Source organism: Macaca nemestrina, chromosome 11 (genome assembly GCF_043159975.1).
Source record: "Macaca nemestrina isolate mMacNem1 chromosome 11, mMacNem.hap1, whole genome shotgun sequence".
In the NCBI taxonomy this organism is placed as follows: Eukaryota; Metazoa; Chordata; class Mammalia; order Primates; family Cercopithecidae; genus Macaca; species Macaca nemestrina.
This window is the reverse complement of record NC_092135.1, coordinates 19,574,294-19,592,416: the sequence shown is the minus strand read 5'-3', so window position 1 is coordinate 19,592,416 and position 18,123 is coordinate 19,574,294. Positions and strand designations below refer to the sequence as shown.

General features: G+C 41.0%; 1 protein-coding gene and 1 long non-coding RNA gene across 3 annotated transcripts in view; one reads left to right on the top strand and one right to left on the bottom strand.

Annotated features, from left to right (window-relative positions):
* Positions 1–18,123, bottom strand: part of LOC105492547 (alpha-1,6-mannosylglycoprotein 6-beta-N-acetylglucosaminyltransferase) — a 327,940-nt gene that overhangs the window by 53,794 nt on the left and 256,023 nt on the right. The gene's annotated exons all lie outside the window — the stretch shown is intronic.
* LOC139357079 (uncharacterized) lies at positions 227–9,243 on the top strand. The gene is made up of 3 exons (XR_011609697.1): positions 227–345; positions 4,614–4,804; positions 9,194–9,243. It is a non-coding gene; the product is annotated as an uncharacterized lncRNA (long non-coding RNA).

Here is an 18,123-nt window from a genome sequence, read left to right as displayed (position 1 = left end):
CACAGGGCACTTATGGACTTGTGGGAAACATGGATCTCGGGCACGGCACATTCCTTCACTTTCCACCTGCTTCCAGCAAATGAGCTTAAAGTCCACGACTACATAAGTGTGTATTCTTATCAAAATCAAAATAAAAACAGAGTTGTAAAACTTAAAAGGTATATTTTATAGTTGATTCATCCTCCTTTTTATATTGCTCCTAAGTACCACGTTCACTTAGGAATTGCAAAGCAAACAAAAAAGAAAAAGAGAGGAGAGAGAGACAAAAAGAAACTACCTCATCTGCTTGCTCCTGAAGTCTAAAATTCAACAAAGATGAAAAATTCTTTTATTCCAAGATTGGAGGTAAGTTCTAAAATGCAAATCTCTGTGAATTTCAGCTGTGTAGCTGAACTAATTTACATTTCAGAACTAATTTAAAGTCTCTGTAGTCCTTGGCTCATTTACCTCAAGTAACCACCCAAGGTCAAGGTATGTATGTATGGGGGTGGTCCTTGCTGTGTCCCACTCAAACCTTGTGGGGCTCTGAAAAACCTCTGGAAGCTAAGAATCTCAAAGCCTGTTCACCTCTGCCTCTTCCTTCCCAAACCCTTACCTTTCTAGGAGAAAAGATGGTGCTCAACGATTGCAGTGGCGCAATAAGGGAAACCTTGCTCTCTTGTTTCCAGCCCAGTCTGTGGTCCACCTATGGGCCCACGGGCACTAAAAAGAAGGGAGTCTGCTTCCTTTCATATGCTGGCCTCCACATTTAGTCTTCGCTTGGGCTCATCTGGTATAAATTAGGATTCATCTTGGGCAATGGGTCTCAAGTATGATACTGAGTGGGTCTAGAATTTGCCTATCTGGGGGAAGGAACGGGAGGAAAGAATAGCCACAGCACTTTACTTATTATTCTCTACTGTCCAATTAGGTAAGAATTTTGGTTTCTGCTTCAAAGACAGACAGGCAGATTTCTGAGGCTAAATGAGTGGTACGGAAAGAGAAATCAGTCCTGTATTTGCAACTTGATGGCAAATTTCTCATCTATAAATAGGAAATAATACCACTTTATGGTTCTTTTAGACAACAATTACGTGTGCAGTGCTGAGCCAGCATTGGGAATAAAATGCATTTAAAATATGTTTAAGTATGTACCCTTGCTTTCAAAAACAAGGTGCTAATACTACTCCAAAGGTATAAAATGGGACAAGCTAAACATGAGAGTCCTGAGCTGGCTAGCACCTTCACATCACTGCCCATGTGGAACCAGTGCTTATGCCCACTCTACATCTCTGTCTCAACTGCTCAGTGTGGTCTCTATTTTCCAGCACTTTTGTTTTTCAGGATTTTCTCTGCCTTAGCACAGAGCTTTCTGCCATTTAACGAACGGCTCCTAAAGGACCCTGGGGAACCACCAGCCAGTTTGTGAAAACAAGAAACGCTTTGACTCAACTCCTTTCTGCTTTAAGAAGGGCAGGAGGCCTTCAAATTGCAGAGCTGGTTTCTCTTTTCCTCAGTGCAAATGCAGTCACTTATGGATAATGATGTTCCTTCATCTATTCTGATTGACATGGTCCTAAAGCAACAAAATCCACCAGCTATACTACCATGCAGAAAACAGGCTGATAGGTTGAAAACACACCACCACAGCCCAAATGTGTCCGCAGACTCCTCCATGAGCTTTCTGTTTTCCACCTCTCTGGGTGGAGCCACAGAAAACAGACTGTGTAGTGACAAAGAGGGCTGTCACAGTGGAAGGTTTTGCCTTGGCAAACTGAAATTGCATGCTTCATAGAATCCCTAAAGGGTCAGGAAATCATGGACTGAATATCCTTTCTTGAAAGGGAGGAGGGGATACCTTGATGAGCTTTGGCCAGATTCTGTTTAAAGGCAAGGGAGAAGTGTCTGCTATTATTACAGGACCATCCTGTGAGAGGAGTCAGGGAAGAATTTTGGAACACTGCATGGTCACACTGGCAGTGGGTGTGATGAGGCTTCCCCTGACAATTAAACTGAAGCCCCAAAGGCCAGGAACCAAAGCACAGAGGCCAAGTACCACCCAATCACATCGGTAAAGAATAAATTAAAAATAATATGAAAAATATGAAAAATATAAAGTAATACCTTAATACTTTTAAATCACTTTAGCGTATTCCTTTGTAATAAGAAGGGGGAAGAATTCTATCTATATATTGGTCTCTCTTAGTAAGGAGTAACATTACATTTTGTGTTTTCCAGTATTAACTGTTGTAAATCTGTGAGGGATTCCATCAAAATAACACTCTTCATATATTCATGTTGAAGGACAGTAGTAGACGTCAATCGATCTTTACTCAGCTGGTCAAGAAACATTTTAAAAATTAATTTCAAAAAGTTTTTTTCATATGAAGCAAAATATAAAAATAAGAACACACACAATGACTGGCAGAACACAATTTCTGCAGGCCTGAATGAAAAGTAATTGCTTTTTTGTAATTTCCAACTTTTCTACTTGTAATTATCTTACAACCAAGGGAGAAAGATAAGACCTGTCTGCAAAATCACATTTGGCAGCTCCAATGGGCACGTCTCATATATAGTAATTGTGTAGAAATCTGGGAGGTGGGATGAGTGGAGAAGGCCCAGTTTCACTGGAAAACTAGAAAGGGAAAATGGTGTGTGAGGCAGGGCCCATTTCTATGGGATGGTACACACCTTCATCTTTCATCCCAAGGGCCTTACCTTCCTGCCAGCCTCTCACAGTTAGGAATAAAAAGGGCAGCCTGAATTCAATGCACCACACATAAGGAAGGAGTTTATACTCCACTCAACATGTGTGTGCTTCTCCTTGGATCCTTCCAAAGCAGTAGGTGGTGGGGGCGGGGGAGGGCAACCAGGACAGCTCCATTAGGTTGATTCTGAATTACATAAAACATGAGACCAGGCCACCATGTTGTGGAGAAGCATGGCAGCAGAGTCAAGGGCTGAAACAATTTCACTCAGTGCTTAACTTACTGTAAAAGAATTAATCATATGATTCTAGAGTAGTATTTGGAGATGTCCCTCTCTTTGAAACCCCAATAGATAATAAAAAGCATCTCTCTGGGGACACAAGGACAGCCAGATTCAGTCAGGTCGCAATGCCCCTTCTTGGTGCCGTCCCAGCTCTTGATTTCACTGTCTGCATGTGGGATGAGACTCCAAATAAGACATAATTTAATGTGCCAGGAAGCTCTCATTGTTATAATAATTATACGCAGGGTAAACAGCACTGCTTCAAAAAGACAAGACTTTTTGAAGATCCTTATGCTTGGCAGCTCTTACCAGCAGTCTCACAGAAGGGGTGGCATTCATTACTCAGAGTGGAGATGGGAGAATTGGTCTCTGTCCGTAAATAGCCTTTACACAGGCAGGCCAGCCCTCCCACGCTGATCTGAGGTAATCTGGCCTTTTCTGGGGCCCTATCCATATTTGTGTAAAATTTAGCAGGCAGTTTGGGGTCAAGAATGAAGTAATCTGTGTTTTTATTCCAGTTCTCTGACTAACTTCTTATGGGACTTCGGCAAGTTCCCAAGGTTCGGTTTTCTTATCTGTAAAATGAAGGAATATTAAATCTGCCCTATTATCTCACGTGGGTATTCACAGAAACAAATGAGATTTTTAAATTATTATGTGAAGGCATATTCTTTCTCTCACACACTCGCTGTCCCCAAGGCTCATGCATCTGAAAGAGCTCTACCCAGCACTTAGTTATGGCGGAGATAGGGCACACCATGGACCTCAGAGGATGTAATGCCTTCATGTGGTATGGGGCAGACCCATCCCTCACCAAACGGCTTCCTGTCCTTGATGCTGGGCCCACTGACCCAGGGGTACCACCTTCTGGGTGGGACGGCACAGGCTGGTTTCCACTACGCCACATCACTAAAGTGCATTTCTAGTTTTAAGCTCTAGTTGTAGGGCTGTGCTAGCTAAATTTCCTTGCTGAGGCACTCAGCCCCATGCCGTATGCATTAATATCCATGGCTTCATGATGATGGATGTGTCCATTGGTAATAATGTACATAATCTCTCCCCTCAGAATACCTAGTGTCAACAAGCTGTTGTTGTAGGCTGGGACCTGACATGTGACAAACCAGGCCACTTAAAACATAAGACTCTCTTGGGCTCCTTCCTTCTCCTGCTTCCACCAAGCTAAGAACAAATTTCTAAATTCCAGGCATGATCTCTTTGTATTTGAGTACAGACTGAGATTCTGATTCAGGTATAGCAGTGTAAGGTCCCTTTAAAGGACACCTGACCACCAGGCTTTAAATGAAGAGCTGATTTTTAAGACAGAGGCTAAAAATATCCTCTCCATCCCTCTCCTCAAAATAAATCACACGCCTCTTGAAATTTATTCACCTCATGCCCGATTTCTTAAAAACATGAAGATAGCAAAATAAAAGTGATCAGCCTAATTAGAGTGCCTTCGAATCTGAAATGCTGCAAATAAACATATCTGAAAGGAAAGCAGCTGAAATGTCTAATTTGCAAGCAGCAGTTTGAAAACAGGAACAATTAAAATACACTGGTAAAGCAAAGCTGAGGTCTCATACTCATCAATGGTTTCGGAAAATCTCTCACTTTCTACGTACTCCCCCCGATTTCTCCAGCAGTTTGTGAGTGCTGAAGCTCTGCCTCGTTACCAATGCCAACATGACACACCCTACAGAGAGGTGTGTCTATAACAAACAGGGAGAAGGACCCAGAGCCAGGAAATCAGGATTTCGAACTCTGACATCGCCCTTTGCTGGCTATATGCCCTTGGGAAGTGGTTTCACCCACCTGCGCCCGGACTGTTCAGGTAATAATCACCCTCCCTCCTGGAGAGGCCCAAAGGATCACATGAGATAATGTGGTTAAGTGACTCAAACTACAAAGGATTCTTCTCATGACTTCTCAACCTTATGGTTCTATTCTAGCCAAGTCTTTCTTCTCCATCCCATGTCCAGGGTTGTTAGACTAATTGTCTGTGTCCCCCAAAATTCATATCCCCGCTGTTGAAATCCTTATGCCCCCCGTGATGGTACTAGAAGGTTGGGCCTGTGGAAAGTAAAGAGGTCACAAGGGTGAAGTCCTCATGTATAGGAATAGTGCCCTTTTAAGAAGAGACCAGAGATCTAGCTCACTCTTTCCACCAGGTGAGGATAAGACATTGGCTGTCTATAACCCAGAAGAGGGCCCTCACCAAAACCCAACCATACTGGCACTCTGAGCTCAGGCTTTCAGCCTCCAGAACTGTGAGAAGTAAATTTCTGCTATTTATAAGTCACCTAGTCTATGATACTTTATCACACAGCCCAAACACTCAGCCAAGGCTAACTAACTGTAGTTTCCAGTCTTTGTTCAAGAGACTCTCTCCTGCTTAGAAATGCCATCCTGCCGTTTACCACCCCAGGTAAGACCCCTTTTGAAGCAGATCACTAACGGCACCACCTACCTCCTCAACTCTCTCAGCACTCAATCCCCATCCCCAGCCAATGGAGCCCTAATCCTCTGCTTATTGCTGTCTCCCACCTGGTTAAACACTGCTTGAGAGTTCTATATGTCCCCTCCTTTTACTTGATTCTAAGCTTCAGTGGGGCAAGGACCTGATCAGATAGTCTAGATCAACAGCATCTGAAGTTACTCAATTGACACATGCTAAAAGAAATAGGAGTCCAAGAAATGAAGACCGTTGGGGTCTGAAACAAGACAAAGAGGCAAAAAAGTCTGAGAGTTGGCATAAAAGATGCTAAAGAAGTAATGTTTATCCAGTAAAAGAAACCATATAGAGAGGTTGGATATGACCCACTTCAGTGGAGACCTGGGCCCAAATAACTTGCTATGTTAAAGGAACTCTGCAGCAACCATTTTTACCAAAAGTCAGTGACCATTATATTTCAGTTAGATTTGGGGGCAGGAGGGTTAGGGGGATGTGTTTTCAGAAAGAATACATATCATGTGACTTAAATTTGTGTTTAAGACAGACTCTTCCATTAAAATAACAGTAGACATAGGACAAGGTTAAAGTCTTTGGAGAAGTCCTACGTTTTAAATGGTTATGGTGTTCTGCCATGTGATTTGAATACAATTTAATTTCTGAAAGCAAAAGAAACATATTGAAATAAAAATAATTCCTTTCTATATTTTCTGACAAAGTAATTGAAGCTCGATTTTGCTTTGGTGTTTGGTTTGATTGGAGGGTAGCTGTTTCGCTGGCACCTCAAATGGTGCCTGATCTAAAAAGTGAACCTCAAAGGGGGATGCACAAAAAAATAGGAACGTGTTTCTTTACAGTGTAATATTTGTATACCATACATACCATTATTCTACTCTCCATTTTTATCAATAAATTAGTATCCATATATTGAGAGGTCAAACTCAGCATTTTTTCATTGACATGGCTCCAACAGTCAAAAACGAACTGAAGACCCAGTGGCAGTCTGATGCATGGAATGGAAGGCTTGCAAAAAACTGCAGGAAGGATTGGGAAAAACTGATGAAGCCACACCAATGCCCTGCCTGTCCTAGTTATTCGCGTTCTCAGTTTAGAAAGAATTGTAAAAAGAGAATGATGATATTTTCTGAATTCCAGTTGAATTGAGAAAGGGAAAGTGAACATGTTCAATAAAAGGTTCACAAGAGGAGGCATTTGGTCTCCTGTGTCCTTAACAGAATTTCTGAACTCAGGATCACATAGCTTCTCTCCAAAGGAGTCACCTAACACTCACTTAGGCAAGAATACAAGTATTCCAAATTTATGATAGGACCAGCTTGACATAACCTGTATTAGTTTTGATTCCAAATTTATTCAGGTCACCTTTGCACACCATTAACTCAGTTATCCACCAAGCCATTAGACACCACATGTGCATGACTATAGGCCTCAGGGGCTCCAAGAATAAATTAATCACCAGGGAACCTATCTAGTTGGTTGGTCTGAGAGTTCAGCTGGGAAAGCATATGGAGTAGCACAGAGGCTGAGGCTAAACTCCACTTAGAAAAATTAAAGTGAGAAACAGCCTTCCTTTAAAAAAGGAGCAAATCTGGAAAAGACAGAGGGTGCTAGCTTAGTACAGATGTTGTCTAGGTCTGTTTCCTGGATGACTTTTCAGAGATTCCCAAGCTTAGTCTTTACAGGCTATATTTACTAGTCAATGTAACATTACTCGTCAACATAGAATGCAGTGGACTGGAAAACAAATATATTTAAATTAAATGTGTTCATAAAGACACTTAGACTATCATTAGCAAGTACTAATGAACTAATGGGTCTAGGCAGTTATTCTTAATGGCTGCTAACATGAAGAAAAAAGCAAGATAACCGGACAGTATGTGCCTCCTGATGCCAATACCTCAAAACCCCTTATGAAGTAGTCCTGCAAAAATCAAACCTGGGCTGGTGGTGGTGGCTCACACCTGTAATCCCAGCACTTCGGGAGGCCGAGGCGGGTCGATCACTTGAGATCAGGAGTTTGAGACCAGCCTGGCCAACACGGCGAAATCCCATCTCTACTAAAAATACAAAAATTGGCCAGACGTGGTGGTGTGCACCTGTAATAACAGCTACCCGGGAGGCTGAGGCAGGAGAATCACTTGAACCGGGAGGTGGAGGTTGCAGTGAGCCAAGATTGCACCACTGCACTCCAGTTTGGGCAAGAGAGCGAGACTCTGACTCATAAAATCAAACCTGAATTTGATCAGGCTGCTGTATCTTACCTACCAACTTCAGAAAATATACTGGAGAAAGACCACAGTTATGCAATTAGTAAAATTCAGACTGTGGGCAACTCTACAGGATAAATAACCTGGTTTAACAAATAAGCTCCCATTAAAGGAGACTTAAAGAATATACCCAATCACAATGTATGGATCTTATTTGCATCTTTATTTAAATAAAATGAAAAAATTGAGACAATCTAATAAATCTTAACCCTGTATATTTCAATATTAAAAAATTTACTGTTAATTATTTTTAGGTGTAATAGCAGTGGTTTTTTTTTTTTTTTTTAAGATCTTCATATCTTAGAGATACATACTATACTGAAATACTTTAATAATGAAAGAATAAGATGTCTTGAATTTCCTTCACAATATTCTGGGGGTGGAGGGCAGATAAAGAGGAAACATGACTGGCTGTGAGTTGATCATTGGTGAAGCTGGGTGAGAGGTACATAGGGGCTCATTATACAATTCTTTTATTAGAAATGTTTCACGGCAAAATTTAAAGAAAAAGAGTCACCATAGTTCATTCTGAGAAAAGCTTTCAAATACTCACAGTGGAGAGAAACAACACTTTCTTTTTCATTGTCCTTGACTTTTTGGGAAGAGGTGGCAACTTCTGAGCTTTAGATACCTTCCATGTTAGTTCTGTGCCTCCCTTCTACTCATCTTTTGTGCATCCTTCTAAAATCCAAGGCTCTGATCCCCATGAATTTTAGCTGGAGATTTTGTAGTCTCCTGACTTCTCATTATCGGAAAAGCTGTTGTCAAAGAATTACATGTGGAAAGTACCCTGATTCTTTAACAATCACCTGATAAGTCACCTTCCATTGGAGGTCTCCATTCTTAGTCTTCTGTTCAGAGGTAAATTCCCATCACTGGACTTTGGAACTCTAGGGTACACATTTGAATACTCAACTATCTGTGGCTATAAATGGGTAGCTTTCTTCCAATATTCCTGTCTTTTTGTTCCCCTTCACCAAACTATTTTGTGCTGTTCAGAAACAAGTCATTAGGATGACAACGATTCTCCTCCTTCCCTCCAACATGAGGTAGCATGCGGCAAGAGCTTGCTAGGTGTTTTGTTACCAGATGCAGGAACTTCTAGCAGAAAATGGTTCAGCCATGTTAGTGGGCATGGTGCCTCCTGTGTGCTCAGCTCTGTAGGAAGACTTGACTTGCCTCATTCTAGCTAATCCTTACAACGATCTTAGGTAGAATAGACTGCTGTTTCCACTTTACAGACAGAAAAACTCAGGCCCAGAAACTTGCCTAAGGTCCTCTAGTCCTCTAATAAGTTAGCCAACAGAACCAGGATTGGAACACAGTTCTTAACCAATATTCTATGAAATCTAGTTTCTGTGCTGGTTTGGTAAAGAAAATGTAAAAAAAAAAAAAAATATATATATATATATATATAAAATAAAATATATTTAATAAATTTAATAAATATATTAAATAAATAAATAAATAATATATATTTTTTTAGATGGAGTTTCGCTCTTCTTGCCCAGGCTGGAGTGCAATGGTGCAATCTCAGCTCACCACAACCTCCGTCTCCCAGGTTCAAGCAATTCTCCTGCCTCAGCCTCCCAAGTAGCTGGGATTACAGGCATGTGCCACCATGCCCAGCTAATTTTGTATATTTAGTAGAGATGGGGTTTCTCCATGTTGGTCAGGCTGGTCTGGAACTCCCAACCTCAGGTGATCTGCCCACCTCAGCCTCCCAAAGTGCTGGAATTATAGGCGTGAGCCACCGCGCCCGGCTCATACATATCTTTTATCTGGCCAAATGGTCTCTTGTAAGTATTCTTAGTGTGTTAACATTTTGTTATTTTCTACTTTAATCTTCCCTCCAACTTTTCCTTATTTTGAGATATCCCATATACACATATTTCCTAAGCATACAGCACTACCTCTCTACCCCTTTATCTAATGCAAAGATATCCCCTTTTCCTTATGAACAGAATCTCACTTTTACTTGGGGCAGCAATAGTAGTTGAAATTTCCTAATCTCCCTAGTAACTAGGAGTAGGTAAAGACCAGACACAGCTTTAGAGAAAGCTTTTTAGAGGGGGCTGCCTCAGCAGAGAAACACACTTTTTTATCCTTCTCTTCTTGCTTTTGCCTCCTGAGTGAATTGAGGCCCTAATGGCTAGAGCTTCTGCAGCCATCTTCGACCAAGAGTGCCTCTGAGGGCAGATACCATTACTAAGATGACAGGGTTGAAAGACAGAAACAGCTGGAGTCCCTAATAACAGACCACTAAAGTAGTCCAATTTACTTATCTTTTTTAAGAGAAAAAGGAAATTCTCTAAGATATTTTTTATGGTATAATCTAATATTCACATTTGAATGCAATTCTTAATTTGATACACTAACCCATTTGCATGTTCTGACTACAGGAAATTTTAATGTCAACATTTGATTTTCTCTATGTAGTCTCTTGTTTAAATGACACTTCTAACTTTTCTGAGGTCATTCCTGTTTTTTGCTTTTCCTATCAATGGTTTGTTTAAATATTTCGTATTTTGCCTCTGACAGCTTCTCATCCTGATGCTTAAGTGACTTTTCCATGGTCCAACTGCAAGTTAATTTTGCATAACTCAAAATAACACATTATTTTACTTTGCATCAAAATTTTTACCCTGACACCTTTTTGAGAATTTGTCACCAAAGCCAGTGCTTACCATGCTGTGATTCCACCTGACAACAAGGTGCTTCTTACATCTTATCTCACCTTCTGAGGTTCTGCTGTTGACTAGCACAGCTTTTGTTCCATATTTCCCCCAGCTATTAGAACCAATATGACCTTATTTTATATGCCCTAAGTAAAAATAAACAAAAAACCCCTGCTAAATCGATCTTCTTTTCAATAAGCATTTATCAAGTCTAATCATCTGTATTTCTTCCTCCTCCCAAAAATAAATATTCTCTTCAGTGGCTTTATGTTTCCCTGGTGTCATACTGTCAAAACTTTTCATTTTTTAATTGTCATGCTCCATATATGTTTCATATGTATTTATAAATATCCAACCTTATGCGTGTACCTTTGTAAAAACCAAACACATGTCTAGAACCTGATCTTTGAGGCTTACCTTACTACCCCGAATTTTGGTGGCATTAAAAACTATGTTGTCCTCTGCCCTCCATTTGTGATTGAACACCCCAGCTCTACTCAATCAACAGGTGAGGGCTTCTCAAGTCAGGAGACAATAGCGAGGGAATGAGGGGCTTTTGATGGCACAAGAAGAATTAAGTGACTAAAGACATTCTAGTCACACTTTTATTCTTCCTTCTCTTTGGATTTAATATATATTGCAGTATATACATGCTGTCTTGACATAAATGCTGACCTGAAACTTAATGCTTATTTGATATCTGCTTGATTTTTTGCTGGCTATTATGAGGCAGGTTTTGCTACTATTGCTGTTTAATGCATAACAGTATTTGGGGACATAGACTCAGAGAATGAAGAAAGAAGTACAGTCGGTTCTGCAAATATGTCTGTTTCTCTAATGTCAGTTAGCTCATAGACAAAGGATAAGTAGGAAATGATGTAAACAGAACATGTAAGTCACTTTGGCTCATACACCATTTTTCTCTAGCACATTAATATTTTGTAGAATCAATAACAGCAGTTTAATATAAGATGCATTTACTCAGCTACATGTAGTAATCTGCAGAGGGTATAGTACTGTATACCATGACTAGTTTCCAGCCCAGTATGTGTAGCCATGGTTCTTCCATGGACATGCTCCCGTGGAGTTCTCTTCCATCAGGAAAGGTCAGGTGCATCTTACCCTTCTTTCTATAAACTAAAAGTAGCCTCAAACCATTCCCACCTCCAGCATGCTAATTTGACCTTTTTAAAAGTAAAGCTATATATTTACTATAGTATTTGCTTTTTAGGTTTTAACTTTTTTCACTCTACCATTTTTATTTGGATTGTTATTTTTATAACTACTGTTGTTCAAAACTGTGTAGATTTGATTTGCGGTGGTTTGGCCCTTTTATCGTAAGTTCTATTATTTTAATTTGCAGTTTTCAAGATTTTTCAGAAATGCAGATATCATGATATAGTAGAAGTGTCTGTAGATCAAACTTCCTAAAGGTAAGTGTACTTCTGGTATCATCAAATGTAAACTTGAGAAATTTAAGTTAAATGTGTAATTGTAAAAATCAAATAGTTAAAAAGAATCAGTATTTTTTTTAACTGAGATTTTGTTTTACTAATATTTTGTGGTTCATAGTTCTAATAACAACTAGGAACTGGTAAGAACTAGGAGTTTGGTTCTTATGCACAAAGGGGTTTGGCTCCAATGAAGCCGGTGAAGAAAGAACCCTGAAAAACTGAACCAGTTACGTTCAACACATTTACTTTCAAAGGCAGGTTCCAAACAAACCCTCAATCAAGAAGGATAGTGGACAGGAAGGAACTTTTAAGGGCAAGAGCATTGTATGCCCAGAAAGAGAGAGAGAGAGAGAGAGAGAGAGAGAGGGAGAGAGAGAAGGCCTAGGACTTGGGCACAGCGTACATCTGGATGACAGGATGATGACTCTTCTTTTTTTTTTCAAGGGCCAGATAATAAATATTTTAGTCTTTGTGTACCATGAGGTCCCTGTTGTACTCAACTCTACCACTGAGGCTCAAAAGCAGCCATAGACAGTAGTAAACAAATGACCTTAGATGTGGCCCACGGAAACTTTATGGGACATCAAATTACATAAAATTTTTATGTCCACTATACCCTTCTTTTGATTCTTTTCTCAATCGTTTAAAAACATAAAAATCACGTTTAGCAGCCAGGCGCAGTGGCTCACACCTGTAATCCCAGCACTTTGGGAGGCCGAGGCAGGCAGATCACAAGGTCAGGATATTGAGACCATCCTGGCTAACACAGTAAAACCCCGTCTCTACTAAAAAATACAAAAAATTAGCCGGGTGTGGTGGCAGGCACCTGTAGTCCCAGTTACTCGGGAGACTTAGGCAGGAGAATGGCATGAACCCAGGTGGCGGAGTTTGCAGTGAGCCGAGATCGCACCACTGCACTCCAGCCTGGGTGACAGAGCGAGACTCTGTCTCAAAAAAAAAAAAAAAAAAAAAAAAAAAAAAAGCTTAGCTCGTGGGCTATACAGAAACAGGTGACAGGAGGTATGTGGGCTGGAGTTTGTGAACTACTGATTTAGAGCTTTGAGATGTGTTATGGTGAGATTAATTCCTGTATTATTAATATAAAAACAACTGGATACCAGCTGCAGAAGTGGACAACAGCAGTATTTAAAACAGCCTGGGGCAGCCAGCAGGAACAAAACAATTTCAAAAGTGAATCTTTTAATGAAGTACAGTTCAATAGCTAGATTAGTAATGAAGTACTTGACTAATACTCTCCTTTCAGTGCTTGATTTAAATTGGAGGCATCTGGTGTTTTATAAGAAGAATACAAAGTTCATTAAATTGTGTATTGTTTAATAAGCAGAAAATTAAATGCTCAGGTGAGTATTTTAATGGCTAATCACAGCAGTCTTACCTAACCACAGCAGACATCATTGCTCATTGTTTTTTATTCAGAAGAGTGAGAAATAGGTGATGAACTAATAGAAAAAAATCCTTTGATGCAGGCAAAATAAAAACTGATACCTATATACCATGAACATTTTACTATAAAACTATACCGCTGTCTCTTAAATCTCTTTAAAATGTCGGTAAGTGTGAAAATGTTTTCAGAGCAAGGTAAAGGCAGCCTCCACATTTTTGTGAATTTCCCCATTATTTTACTGGTATCTTGACTACCCCAAATTTAACAGCAATATTTTAAAAGGACTAGCCTCTAGCAAATCTTTCCAAAGCTACCAACTAAGTTTATATAGAAGTGAGTGCTCTTACTTTTCACATTTATATTTCATCGGTTTATGTGTTAATGATACTATATAATTACAACACGGGCATGTGGTATGAACAGGTTTGGTAGTAAACTCAACACTTGATGTGCACACAGCTCAAGCTGTGGGTGCAGAAATTCATGGGGGCTGTTGGGGGCAGTCTGGCCGCCCCAATGTTCAGTGGGCTGCTGGCCTCAGCAGGTCTGACAAAGGAAATGGTAGAAGTAGATAACCAGGACTTTGAGAAGTGGAAGTCCACCATGAGATCTTCCGGTCTACTCCCAAACCTTCACAGCAGTGTTCAATCCTGGAACGCCTAAGAATTAGCTGGGGAGGTACAGGCTTACAAGCTCTGCCTAAGTTTGGTTCCCCCACTACCTGTAACAAATCACCTAGAATACTCGTGATCCTAAGGCCCTAATATGTAGCTTTACTGTAGCCAAATTCCTAGGGGTGGTACAGCTTTTGACGAGTTCCACCCATGATTTTCAGGCACGCTATATTTGAAAAACACCCTTTAAAGAAGTATTGCTGGCAGCCTCAGTCTTCCTATTTAGGCACAATAGAAGTCTCCAGAACAGTAGTTTTCAACCTTTGTTGCATTCTATAATCACCCGGGGAGCTTCTATCACAACGTCAGAGATTCTGATTTACTGATCTGGGGCTGGGGCTGGGCACTGGGACTTTATTATTATTTTTAGACAGGGTATTGCTGTTGCCCGGGCTGGAGTATAGCGGCATGATCGTAGCTTACTACAGCCTCAAACTCCTGGCTTCAAGTGACCCTCCTGCCTTGGCCTCCCAATGTGCTGGGATTACAGATGGGAGCCACCGTACCTGGCCATCACTGGGGTTTTAATGGCTCTAAGGGTGATTCCAAAGAGCAACAGCTTGGCTGAGAACCATAGCAAAACTCCAGGGGTAGCATTAAGAATGGGGCCAGACACTTCTCAATTCCTGAAAACCCAAACTTGTTTCATATAACTAGGCTCTATTAGAAAAATAATTTTTGTTTTTATTAAGAATATACATTTCAAATGTATTTTTGCCATAAAAAACCTATGTTCATGCTTAAGCAGGGTCCAGGAAGCAGCTAAAAATCACCTTCTAAAGAATTACAAATTGTAATGATTTAGAGAACAAACCTAAAGACCAAGTCCACAAAAGCCAATGACAAAGTTTGAAGAAGCTAAGACTAAGACTTGCATTTAAGAGCCTGGGCAGGATTTCGGAAAACTGTTTGCATTTCCATGGAAAGTAGGAAGCCAACCACCCTTTCCTGGAACTACAATGATTCTATCTAATCTCTCCCTCTCTACTCTCTCCTGTTTGTCTGTCTATCTATCTATCTATCTTAGAGACCGGTCTTGCTATGTTGCCCAGGCTGGAGTGCATTCACAAACATGATGATGGCAAACTACCATACAAGCAATAGTCCTTGCTTTAAGCGATCCTTTTACCTCATCTTCTCAAGTTGCTGTGACTAAAAGAACATACCACCATATCAAGCTATAATAGTCATTATAATCAGGCTATTCTAAGTAGTCATTATAATCAGGCAAAATTCAATCTTCCCATGATTCAAAGAGTTCAGAATTCATTTCCACAAATGATTGCATGGGCTCTTCTCTTTGCAAGGACTTCAACGGAATTTGGGATGGGAAGGTAGGCGGATTTTAAAAAGAGCAAAAAACGGGGGGGGCAACTTCTGTCATTCTGCTTCTCTACCTTCATTTTTCATAGAACATATCACTGCACTGTATATTAATTTATTGGTGTATTACCTTCTTTTTCCTCTTTAGAGTATCAGATCCATAAAGGCAAGTAAACAGCGTGTTTACTCTTTCATTATCAAACCTTAGAACAGTATCTGCTCTACAATTGTATGTACTGTCATTGAATGAAACCAGGATCTTGCCCTCTGTTAAGTTAAAAATTGAATATAACCAATGTGGCTTATGTGGGCAGAAATGAGAGAGCTAAACAGGACAATATCTGACTATATGCTGGACAGTGAAAGTAATACTAAATTAAGATATAATGAGAAAAATGAGGGCTACCATTCCAACATGGTATCAGTATTTACACTCTTCTCTCATGAGAGCTTCCCAGTGCACCTGCCAGGTAACAGATGAAGAAATGGAAGCTCACAGAGACAAGTGGTTTGCCCGAGACTGCAAGGCTGGGTGGCAGGCAAGGTGATAAGGAGGGGGTCTGCCTATAATCCATGTCCCTTTTCCTTAACCACTCCACTTGCAGCACAAGATCAGGAGGAGTGCACTTGCATTCTAACAACAGCATAAAGCTAGGCCAGACTGATACTACTGTTTTCTGTTAAAAGGCTAACTTCAGTGCAGTCATAAATGATGAGTATGTGATGCAAATAAAAGACAGTAGCTACCATTTGAATATTTACTATGCTCCAGAAGAAATTATACCATATGCATATTTCTAGCTTACTTATTTCCACAATCCCGTGAGATGAGTATTATTATGCCTGTTCAACAGATGAAATTCAGGATGGGGAGAGTCTGGACCAGAAAATGATCTCTTAATTCCATAGTGCTAAAAATCTCTAAGTCTGAACGACACCCTCCTTGTCTTAGGGAAAGGAATCTCCAAGCAAACCTTTCTTGGGAACTTACTACATGCCAGACACTATACTATGCACTTCTTGACATGCCTCATATCTCATCTCTACAGCCCTATGACCCAAGTACTGTTCGTGTCACTCTTGTTTTACAGGTGAGAAAACAGGGTTGACAGAGGTTAAAATATGCCTAAGGCCACAGACCAAGTGACGGAATCAAGAACAAGCGCAGAGCCATGGCCTAATCCTTTCGCCATAAGAACACAGCTCTAAGATGCAAACCACTTGATTTGTTCCTGTTCCCGTCCATGAGAAGTGCCAGAGTTCTCATCAAGAAGGGATGAAACAGACTTCATGCTCCTAGGACTGGCTGACTTCCATCCAAACATCCACACGTTATTCTCTTGAAACATATATTTTGTACCTCCTGAGGCCAGGGCCTGGCTAAGCACCAGGGATACAAATGTAAGACCACTGGGTGCCTGCCCTCATAATGCCTGCAGTCCAGCCATGATCACTCGCTGGTAAAAAACCTCTGTCCCATTTGGGGCTCACTCGCCCACAGAACCACGTTCTCTGGGCTTGCAGGTGCCGGTGGGCTGCCTCCATCTGCTGGTGTGCCTGCATAAAACTTAATTCTTTGAACTCCTTATCCAGCTGGCAAAGGGAAGCCCTTGAAAGTTACAGATGCTTCCTCGCAAGGACAAGAAACCACTTACATTAAGACCTCTGTGTCTATTCCTAAGCTGTGACTCATCTATCTTTTGGGTAGTGGCCACAATAACACTTCTTTATTTTATTCCTAAAAGAACAAAGCAGGAAAGGACTACTTGATCCTGGAGACGGGAATACTTGATCCTGGAGACAGGAATACTAGCAAGTAATCACAAGATGATAAAATATGCAGAACAAAAGTACATGCATTTCTGCAAGGGACTAAGAAAATATTTAGAAACTGCTTCATCAGACCATTGTTAATTCATTACAGCAAAAGTCTAGACATAGGGAGAATGGACTGATGTAAGCAAAAGGTGGGAAAGAACAGGGGAGAAGACAAAGTGGAACAAAAAGCCAGAAGGCCTGAAGCATCCACGTTATCGTGAGGATTTAGAGTAGAAAGGACTCAAATTATCCAGTCCCATCACCCCCTCAAAGCTGATGGCCTCAACCACAGCCACAACATAATCATTACTATGTGCCAGGCACTGCACTCCATGCTCTCACATATCATCATCTCAAGTAATCCAGGCCGGGTGCGACGTCTCATGCCTATGATCCCAGCACTTTGGGAAACTGAGGCAGATGGATCACCTGAGGTCAGGAGTTCGAGACCAGCCTGGCCAATATGGCAAAACCCCATCTCTATTAAAAATACAAAAATTAGCTGCGTATGGTGGCACGCGCCTGTAATCCCAGCTACTAGGGAGGCTGAGGCAGGAGAATCGCTTGAACCCGGGAGTCACAGGTGGCAGTGAGCTGAGATCACGCCACTGTATACAAGCCTGGGCAACAGAGCGAGATTCTGTCTCAAAAAAAAAGTAATCCAGATAACCCTGTGAGTTGTATATGATTAGTGTTCTGATTTAACAGTCGAGAACACTGAGACTTAGATTAGTTAAGTGTCCTGTAACAGAGAGTAAATGGCACAGCTTGGAAACAAATTCCGATCTGTCTCTAAAGCCCATGCTCTTAACTGTATTCTGCCTCTGGGGTTTGAAAGACATTTCTATGTCTGAGTGCCTTGTCAAGTAGATCTGACCCTGGGGAAGGTAAAGCACAGACAGAGAAGAATTATAAAAGATGAGAACCTTGCTACGGGCTCTGTCTCCCAGTCGCCAAGCCCTGAGCTCACGTGTTCTGCTCCCCCATACGGCCTTCACCTCCCCACTTCTAGTGCCGGGGTGGCAGGATCCTGATGCTGTAGAAGCTTCCCGGGAACCAGATAT